The sequence below is a fragment of the Macaca thibetana genome, chromosome 10, assembly GCF_024542745.1.
Source record: "Macaca thibetana thibetana isolate TM-01 chromosome 10, ASM2454274v1, whole genome shotgun sequence".
Lineage (NCBI taxonomy): Eukaryota > Metazoa > Chordata > Mammalia > Primates > Cercopithecidae > Macaca > Macaca thibetana.
Genome location: NC_065587.1, coordinates 41,216,426 through 41,226,319, shown reverse-complemented (window position 1 = coordinate 41,226,319; position 9,894 = coordinate 41,216,426). Strand labels below are relative to the sequence as shown.

The following is a 9,894-nucleotide window of genomic DNA, read 5'->3' as shown; positions in this document are numbered from 1 at the left end:
GATATCCCTAGTTGGGTGTAGGGAAGACAGCTCATCACAAAGACCTCCTGCTTCTCTGTGGTTCTAATTCATCAATTAGTTATGGTAAGTTTCCATTCTAAGATTTAGGTAGGCAGACCTGGTTCATCCAGCATGAGCTACATTTCAGAACTTAGCACTGTGCATGCACATGAATGCATGCCTAGAATTGTATATCTTGGTGTATATTGGCTCTTAAAAACTAATTTTCTTGGCCGGGCGCAGAGGCTCACACCTATAATCCCAGTACTTTGGGAGGCCAAGACAGGTGTATCGCTTGAGGTCAGGAGCTCAAGACCAGCCTGGCCAACATAGTGAAATCCTGTCTCTACTAAAATACAAAAGTAAGCTGGGTGTGGTGGCACGTGCCTGTAAACCTAGGTACCAGGGAGGCTGAGGCAGGAGAATTGCTTGAACCCAGAAGGCAGAGGTTGCGGAGAGCCGAGATTGTGCCACTGCACTCCAGCCTGGGCAACAGAGCGAGACTCCATCTTTAAAAAAGAAAAAGAAAAAAGCAGGGCACGGGGGCTCATGCTTGTAATCCCAGCACTTTGGGAGGCTGAGGCGGGTGGATTATGATGTCAGGAGATTGAGACCATCCTGGCTAACACAATGAAACCCCATCTCTACTAAAAATACAAAAAATTAGCTGGGCATGGTGGTGGGCACCTGTAGTCCCAGTTACTTGGCAGGCTGAGGCAGGAGAATGGGGTGAACCCGGGAGGCGGAGCTTGCAGTCAGCCGAGATCTCACCACTGCACTCCAGCCTGGGCGACAGAGTGAGACTCTGTCTCAAAAACAGAAAGCAAACAAAAAACTTAATTTTCTTGGCCACCCAGACTCCACTTCTAACCTTGTTGCCTGATGGTTTTGTTTAATTCTGTTTTGAAAACAACCTCCTCCCAAGTGATGGGTATTAGAAGGAACTAATGAGAGCTCTAGGTGCAAGCAGAGACTTTCAGCACGTGTGAAAGTGCTTCTGATTTAGGACTCAGAGTTAGATGGTGGGTGTCAGCTGTGTGTCTTGTCCCCAGCTCCATGCCACCCTCGGACAGACGTCATGGTACCAGTCTATGACCAGGCTTTCTTACTACACAAAGGGACATTCTATGGAGTCAAATGGCAGAGACTTGTGTACAATTATCTGGTCAATTGAGGCAAAAGAAAATAATCATTTGTCCAATTGTCCAAATTAGCTCTCTGGACTGTCCTGAATGCTCAGGGTAACTGTGTGGTTCTCCACTTCAGTTCCGTAATCTGGCTAAGATGGACCATTTAAATGAGGCTCCATTCAACACAATGCACATTTAAATGAGGCTCAGTTACAAGAGACCACTGGGCTTAGCATTTTCTGTTTGTCAACTACAATTCTATAATTGCTTTTAGCTAATCATCCAAATGATTACATGTTGTGGAGGCAGAAGACCCTCGTTATGCATCATTTGGTCTCTTTTTCTCAGAGGAAGTGCTGAGGGATTAAATATGTGTGTGTGTGTGTGTGTGTGTGTGTGTGTGTGTGTGTGTGTGTGTGTGTGTGTTTTAACTTGTTGTTCTGACTCAGGACACCATAATAGACCTCCATTTTCATCAACTGTGGGGGAATGAGAACAACTCCCCCCATCCCAACATCCCCCTTTTCCAGAGGGGGAAACTGAGACCCAAGATTCCCTCTTGCCAAAACCACAGAACTAGAACTAGAATCATCAGCTTTCTGATTTCCAGATCAGGACTATTTCTGCTTATGCCATTTTAATTTTTCATTTCTTTCCATAAAATTAAATGACCTTCCTCAAGAAAGATTTAATGGTCAAGATGCGATTTGGTAAAAAGCTTCCTCAAGGATTTTTTTCTTATTACAAAGATGAGACTGGCTGAGGCTGAGAGAGATTTGCAAACAGTGGTATGTCATTATCCCCAGCTCAGTTTTTTGTGTAATTGGTGTGAAGAGATTGCTGCTGATGAATCAGCCTGCTGCTCAACGGAAAATGATGATTCTTTTGTGACGTGACTTGGTGTACGTACGTGTATGTTTGTGGTTGTTTATGAAAGGTATGTGTGTACATAAAACGCTTATCAAGATGGATAATGTCATGTTAAAGTTGTAAATAATAAAAAATAGTCCTGAGCAAAACTGATTTTACAATTGCCTGAGAATGCAGCACTTCATTTCAACACTATGCGATGGCTAGAAATTGATTTTTTTTTTAAATCCAATTAAGCCTCAAGGTTGGTTATCCATTTAAAAGGTCGGATGAGTTAAACAATGACAGTACCTTCAGTTCGTGCTAATAAATTTGCACAGAACTTCAGCACTTACATCGTGTGCCTCACGGAGGCATACATTTTGTATCTGCACAACACTGAGCTACCAAAGTCCCAGCAGTGGTACAGATACACCAGCAGGCCCTGGACCCCAACAGGGGCTGACCACCGGCCCTATCACCTCTTCCACTTAGATCCCCGAAGCACCCCCTACCCAAGAGTGCTGAGTCCTTCCATCTACCTGGTCCCCTTTTCTGTGGTCCCAAGAGCACTGGGAGACAAAAAGTTGCCTCCCATTTAAAAGGGGGGAGAAAGATGTATTCACTACTTGGTTTCGTGTGCTGCCGAGTTTATAATGTAACAAATAAATCCTGTTTTAAAAACAGTACTTTATAGTGTGTATTTACTGTGAATTCCTAGTGCTTAACGTTAAGAAAAAGACTTCGCGTGGTGGCTCACGCCTGCAATCCCAGCACTTTGGGAGGCCGAGACGGGCAGATCACCTGAGGTCAGGAGTTCGAGACCAGCCTGCCCAACATGATGAAACCCCATCTCTACTAAAAATACACGTTTGGCTGATTTTTGTATTTTCAGTAGAGATGGGGTTTCACCCTGTTGGTCAGGCTGATTTCGAACTCCTGACCTCAGGTGACCTGCCTGCCTCGGCCTCCCAAAGTGCTGGGATTACAGGCATGAGCCACCACGTCCAGTCAATTCTTTTTGCTTTTTAAAAGATCTATATTCAGATACTGCAGATAGATGTATAATAAACACAAGGGTGTTTCTGGAAAAAAAGGTGACTCAGGTTTTTGAAGATTGAATCATTTTCAATGCTCTAGAGAAACATACTATCTAAAAGGATCCTATAAGTGAAAGTTTTCCTAAAGAAAAGATTCCATCAAAAAAAACATTGGCCGGGCGCGGTGGCTCAAGCCTGTAATCCCAGCACTTTGGGAGGCCGAGATGGGCGGATCACGAGGTCAGGTGATCGAGACCATCCTGGCTAACACGGTGAAACCCCGTCTCTACTAAAAAAATACAAAAAACTAGCCGGGCGAGGTGGCGAGCGCCTGTAGTCCCAGCTACTTGGGAGGCTGAGGCAGGAGAATGGCGTGAACCTGGGAGGCGGAGCTTGCAGTGAGCTGAGATCCGGCCACTGCACTCCAGCCTGGGCAATAGAGCGAGACTCTGTCTCAAAAAAAAAAAAAATTTAGCCCCTAATTTTGCTTTTCTATAAGTCTCCATTTTCTTATATTGAGTTTGCTTAAAGGAATGTGGAACCACATTTGGTCTGTTAATTATTTCTCTTTTCCTTCTCACAGCCTCCCTGTCCAAAGGCTCCAGGTCTTCAACATGCCCTTGAAAACTTTTGCAACTACAAACATAATTTTGCTGGTGTTCAGAAGTAAATAGAGTTTAGTTCCTGAGACATGAAGGTTATTGCTGTCTTACATTGTGTCCTTCCTGGGAGGATAATTTAGGCTGCTAGATTGTCAAGGGACCTCAGAGAGCAACTAGTTCAGCCCACTTGTTTTGTTTTGTTTTTTTTTTTGAAATGGAGTCTTGCTGTGTCGCCTAGGCTGGAGTGAAATGGTGTGATCTCAGCTCACTGCAACCTCCGTCCCCCAGGTTCAAGCGATTCTCTTGCCTCAACCTCTGGAGTACCTGGGACGACAGGCATGTGCCACCATGCCTGGCTTTTTGTATTTGTAGTAGAGACAGGGTTTCTCCGTGTTGGTCAGGCTGGTTTTGAACTCCTGACCTCAGGTGATCTGCCCACCTCAGCCTCCCAAAGTGCTGGGATTACAGGCATGAGCCACTGTGCCTGGCCCCAGCCCCCCTCATTTTATCGAGAGGTCCTAAAAACTGATGCTAGAAGAGATGTTTTTTGTTGTTAATAAATGATTCTGCTGGCACATTTTTATTAACACATTTTCTCATCCCACTGATACCAGAAAGTAAAGACACAGTACATGCAGATGAGGCTACCAAATGTGCTTTTCAAGCAAAGTGCAAAAGATGGCATGTAGTATGCTACCTTTCAAGATCCATGAATAATCTTGTTTTTTGTTCAGATAGAATCAGGAAAGAGAAAAGCTAATAAAAACGGTTACGTGTGGGGGTGAAAAAGGTTACCTGTGGGGGTAAAAATACTACCTATGAAGGATGACTGAGAAAAGGGGGGAAGGGCAGGGATGGGGAGACTCCTTTGAACATTTCCTTTTTACAGGTGTGATTTGAATGATACACAATGTTATATGTAGTCAAAAAGAAAATGTAGAAAAAAGGAAAATGGTGAACCCTTCTGTGAAGTACAGATTTATGAAACTAAATGTACATCAAATCAGTAAGCTGCACAAAAATCAAGTAAATGTGGAATATATCGCTGGGATATACTCTTAGGAACAAAAAGTTAAAACATCTTGAACTCTGTGTTGTGGGTTTGTTGTCGGGAGCAGAGGCTATTGGTGAGTGTGGGAAACAGAGAGTGAGCAATCCCAGGAGGGACTGGGATCCAGGGTTCTCACTGTGGCAGAGGGAGATGCAATTATGGAAGACGGGCAGGTGAGGAAAAGCCCCGTCATGTGGATTTGAATGGGAGGAATCAGTATCAACTCATGATGTTAAAGAAAACCTGATCCTTCCACATCCAAGAGGGCCAGGAGCAATGATGCCCAAGTGGCAGGAAGCATGCCCAGCACAAGAGCTTGGTCTCTAACTCTGAAGCTCTTGGCTCTAACCAACCTTTCCCCTCACTGAATGGAGCCAGGTTCCTTGGAGAAATGACTGACTCTGGATTTAGGTCAAGGAAAGAACAAAGTGAGCCTGTGATCATCTTACTTCTTTTTTTTTTTTTTTTTTTTTTTTTGAGACGGAGTCTCACTGGTCGCCCAGGCTGGAGTGCAGTGGTGCAATCTTGGCTCACTGCAAGCTCCGCCTTCCAGGTTCACGCCATTCTCTGCCTCAGCCTCAGGAGTAGCTGGGACGACAGGCGCCCGCCACCGCGCCCAGCTAATTTTGTGTATTTTTAGTAGAGACGGGGTTTCATTAGCCAGGATGGTCTCGATCTCCTGACCTCGTGATCCACCCGCCTCGGCCTCCCAAAGTGCTGGGATCACAGGCGTGAGCCACCGCGCCCGGCCTGTGAGCATCTTACTGTTCCAGAAAGGACAAAGCCCTTGAAAACGGATAAGAACACATCAAAAAGGAGCCTGCCTGATGCAGCTCTCATTGGCCTAAGTGGGTCCCCACTTGGGAGCAGTGACATTTGATGAGATGCACACACGTATGGGCTGTGGCAGGGCTGGCTTCATGGGTGTGCAGCCACCATGGCCACATGGGCCCTGTGCCTGGTTTAGTGCTCAGCTGTGCCATCTTGAAATTGTTTTTTGAAAGAGAGGCTCTGCATTTTCGTTTTGCACTGGACTCCACACATCACACTGCCAGCCCTGGGGAGAGGGGGAAGGTCTTTGCTGAAGAACACCAGGTAATAAGTGTAGAAGGGAGGATAGAGCTGCAAAGTCACTCAACCAATACCTGATTCAGGCAGAAATCATCACTGGATACTGAAGACATTCAGGAAAAGGTGGTTGGGACCCAGAAGGTTCTTAGTCTCAAAGTGTCACTCCATGGATTATAAAGAGGAAATTATTTTAATTCAATTAATTATAAAAGGGGGAAATACACTTTTACCATGAAGAGATCTGGCAGACCCCACTTGCCCAATGATGGGGGACACTTAGATTATGTGCCTCCTGATGAGGTTCGATGGGAACCATAACCTGTATTTTTGCCAAAAAAGTTCAACCCAAATCTAACGAAACAGACGAACCCAGATGGTGAGAGCTTCTGTAGGACATACCAGTGCGTGAAAGAACGGTAAGGACTGTTCTGGATTAAAGGAGGCCAGAGAGTCTTCACAACCAAATGCAATGCCTTATTTGGATTCTGGATTTAAAAAGAAAAAGCCATGAAGGACAAGGGGACAATTGAAGTTTCATTGCAAACTGTATACTGGATAATAGTATTGTTTCAATGTTAAATTTCATGGGTATGATCAGCACATGATCATGATTATGTGGGCTCGTGTCCTTGTTCTTTTTTTTTTTTTTCTGAGATAGAGTCTTGCTCTTGTTGCCCAGACTGGATTGCAATGGCGCAATCTCGGCTCACTGCAAACTGCACCTCCCAGGTTCAAGCGATTCTCTTGTCTCAGCCTCCCGAGTAGCTGGGATTACAGGCGCGTGCCACCACGCCTGGCTGATTTTTGTATTTTTAGCAGAGACGGGTTTTCACCATGTTGGCTGGGCTGGTCTTGAACTCCTGACCTCAGGAGATCTGCCTGTCTCGGCCTCCCAAAGTGCTGGGATTACAGGCATGAGCCACCGCACCCAGCTGGTGTCCTTGTTCTTAAGACATATGCAGTGAGGTAGGGGTGTATACAACTTACTTTAAATGGTACAGGGAAAAATATGTGCACATACATACATATACACATATACATACATACATATACACATATACATACATATACATATACATAAACACACATACACATATATGCATGTTTGTATATATACAGGCATACCTCACTTTATTGTGGTGGTCCGGAACTGAACCCAGAATATCTCCAAGGTGTGCCTGTATGTATATGTGTGTGTGTGTGTGGGTGTGTGTGTATGTGTATATTTGTGTGGGTGTATGTATATATATATCTGTGTGTATATATATATGAATCTAGGTGAAGGGTATACAAGTGTTCATTATACTCGTTTTTCATCTTTTCCAAAAGTTAATCAACTTTTCAAAAAAGTTTCTAGAGAAATGTGTTTTCATGGCAACAAGTTCTTTTTCCTCCCTTCAGGGAACATTTAGTGCAAATCTAGGTGGCGTGTCTGGTGCCAGTTGCAAAAGGGAACGGAGGCCCTGCCTGCTGTGCAGGCACTCAGGTTGTGGCAAGGGACAGCACAAACATCCACAACGCGGGGCAGCATTTGAGGCGGTCGTGTGGCTGTCACAGTTTTCACTGGTTGTGGGCTCACTTCTCAGCCAGCTGCTCCAGCTCCATGTGGTGGAGGGAGGTCCTTGGAGCTGAGTCTGCTTCTGCTTCCTCTGGGCTCATGAGCAGGTCATTCTGAAGCAGGAAGGAGCCCTTCCTTGATTTCACTTTAGGACTGCCTGAGGCACTTCCACTGGTTTCCAGTTACTTGCAAGGTCAAGTACAACCTGCAAGGTCAGTGTATATTTTATGCACACTTTATGTCTGGCTACACGAGCTTTTCCTTTTTTTTTTTTTCTTTCTTATTTTTTTTTGAGACAGAGCGTCTGTAGTGCAGATTGGAGTGTGGTGGCGCGATCTCAGCTAACTGCAACCTCCGCTTCCCAGGTTCAAGTGATTCTCGTGCCTCAGCCTCCCGAGTAGCTGGGATTACAGGCAGGCACCACCATGTCCAGCTAATTTTTGTATTTTTAGTAGAGATGGGGTTTCACCATGTTGGCCAGGCTGGTCTCAAACTCCTGGCCTCAAGTGATCCACCCTCCTCAGCCTCCCAAAATGTTGGGATTACAGGCCTGAGTCACGGGGCCTGGTTCCACATGAGCTTTTGACAGTGCCAGAATGAACAATGTCCTTTACTACTTCAGGCCTTTGCATGAACAATTTTTTGGTCGGGGATCAGACTGCCTGACAGACTTTAACCCATCCCTCAAGACCCAACTCAAAAGTCTCATCGTAGTCCAAGGGGCCTTCCCTAACTCAGTCTTCTCCCAGTAACTGGATCTCTGGATTTTACTGTTCTATTTGCTCCCCCTTCCTCTTTCTGGCCACACACACATATGCACACACACACACACACACACACACATATACATACATGCTATTGCATCCCCAAAGCCTGACGGGTCCTGGAGCTTTTCAGAACTGATGTTCAACAAATGTACATCAAACGAATGAATGAATGAAAACACCAGAAAACATGAAGCAGATGCACCACGGAAATGAGTGTTTCTTTGAAGTATCGGATATAATGGAATCTGAGAGCCTCGTGGCGATCAGCTGAGTCTAAGCAGGCATTAGGTTTTATACGGGTGAAGCCTGACGTGAAGTTAACATATAAATGCACATTTCAAACACATAGAGCCATCTTACATGATAGGATTTCAGAAATGTGTCCTAGGATGTGAACTGTATCAAAAAACATCCTAATAAGTTCTAGTAACTTTATTCTGATTTGTTCCAGAAGTTTTTAATCTTTTCTTCAACTTTTGAGCAAAGTCTGAACATCCAATTGGATGTGGAATAGGTTTCAAGTCATCAAAAACATAAATTGATTTTTGGGTTGCATTAAAGATCTGGTAATTTGTTTTAAACTTTCATATTTTAAGGCAAATTAAATAGAGGTGAATTTTTCATTGATAGTGAAATATATACTAAGCCATGGATTAATACCTTCATCAAAATTTATCTAAACAAAGTGCTGCCTGTCTTATTTATGTTAAAGTCTGTAAAGTCAGCAGTGAAAAGGGGAAAGTACTTTCCTGGAATGTATTTGTATCTGTCACAAGCTGCATCTTGAGGAAATTGGCAGGCATTTGAAGTGGAATAATTCCTTAGCGTTCTGTTTAGTTTGGATTTCTTCAATTCAGGCGTGGCTTAAAACCAGAATCACCAATATTTGCTTTTAACAAGCATCTAATGTTTTCTCTTGCTCTGTGTACAAAATGTTGGTTGAACTGAATCATTTTGTTCATCCTTTCTGGGGGCTGTCAGGGTTATTCAGTCTATTCTTAAATATGAAAGAATTCTAAAAGAAAAACATCTCCAAAATGACCTCTCCACCAACAGTTTATCTCATTTCCAACTCCTGGTACACAAACCTGCTGGATCTGGCTTTCTGAAATGCTTCTTGGATCCCTCTTCAGTTTGTAAAATTCTATAGAGTGAACCAGGCTCCCCAGTCGATCTCCTCACCCACTCTTCTATTTTCCAGGAACCTTCTGTTCTAACCACACAGGTTTCAGAGCCTGCTGGACATATTCTGCGTCTGTGTTTCCTCCCAGGACTTCTCCCACGTGGAATGCCTTCTTTCTCAACCTCTTCGCCTGTGGAAGTCCTATTACATCTGTCAGGGCATGGCCTTAGTCTCTCACCCTCTAGGAAGATCCTCCAGCTGTCTCAGTCCTCTGGAGTGCTGTGTGCCTGTCTGCAACATATTTGCAAACAGAAAAAAGAGTGAGAGATCTTTATACACGCTCTTAGTACCCTTTACCAATGTGTGAAAACATTCAGCTGCTGTAAAATCTTTTGAAGAAAATAAGATCCAATTAGCGTTGACTTTTATGTCAGGAAAGCTGAGGGTTTCAAAGGAATTCCTTTCAGTCATTCAACAGCTTTTTTTTTTTTTTTTGAGTGCCTGCTCTGTGCCAGGCACTGGAGGAAAAAAACAAAAAAACAGAAAACAGGCAAAAAGACCTGCCTTCAGGATGCTGATGCTCTAGTCTATGTGGTGTTTCCGAGGGCCTGCCCTGGGGCCAGGGACCACGGTTCAGAGCTGAGCAGGGAGACCTGGAGTCCACAGACAGGGAAGATGAAAGCATGGCTTGTGGCTGGGGTAT

The 9,894-nt window shown here is 44.4% G+C and overlaps 1 protein-coding gene across 1 annotated transcript in view; it reads left to right on the top strand.

The window, feature by feature from the left end:
• Window positions 1-9,894, top strand: part of LOC126929358 (guanine nucleotide-binding protein G(s) subunit alpha) — a 366,637-nt gene that overhangs the window by 138,918 nt on the left and 217,825 nt on the right. The window lies entirely within an intron of this gene.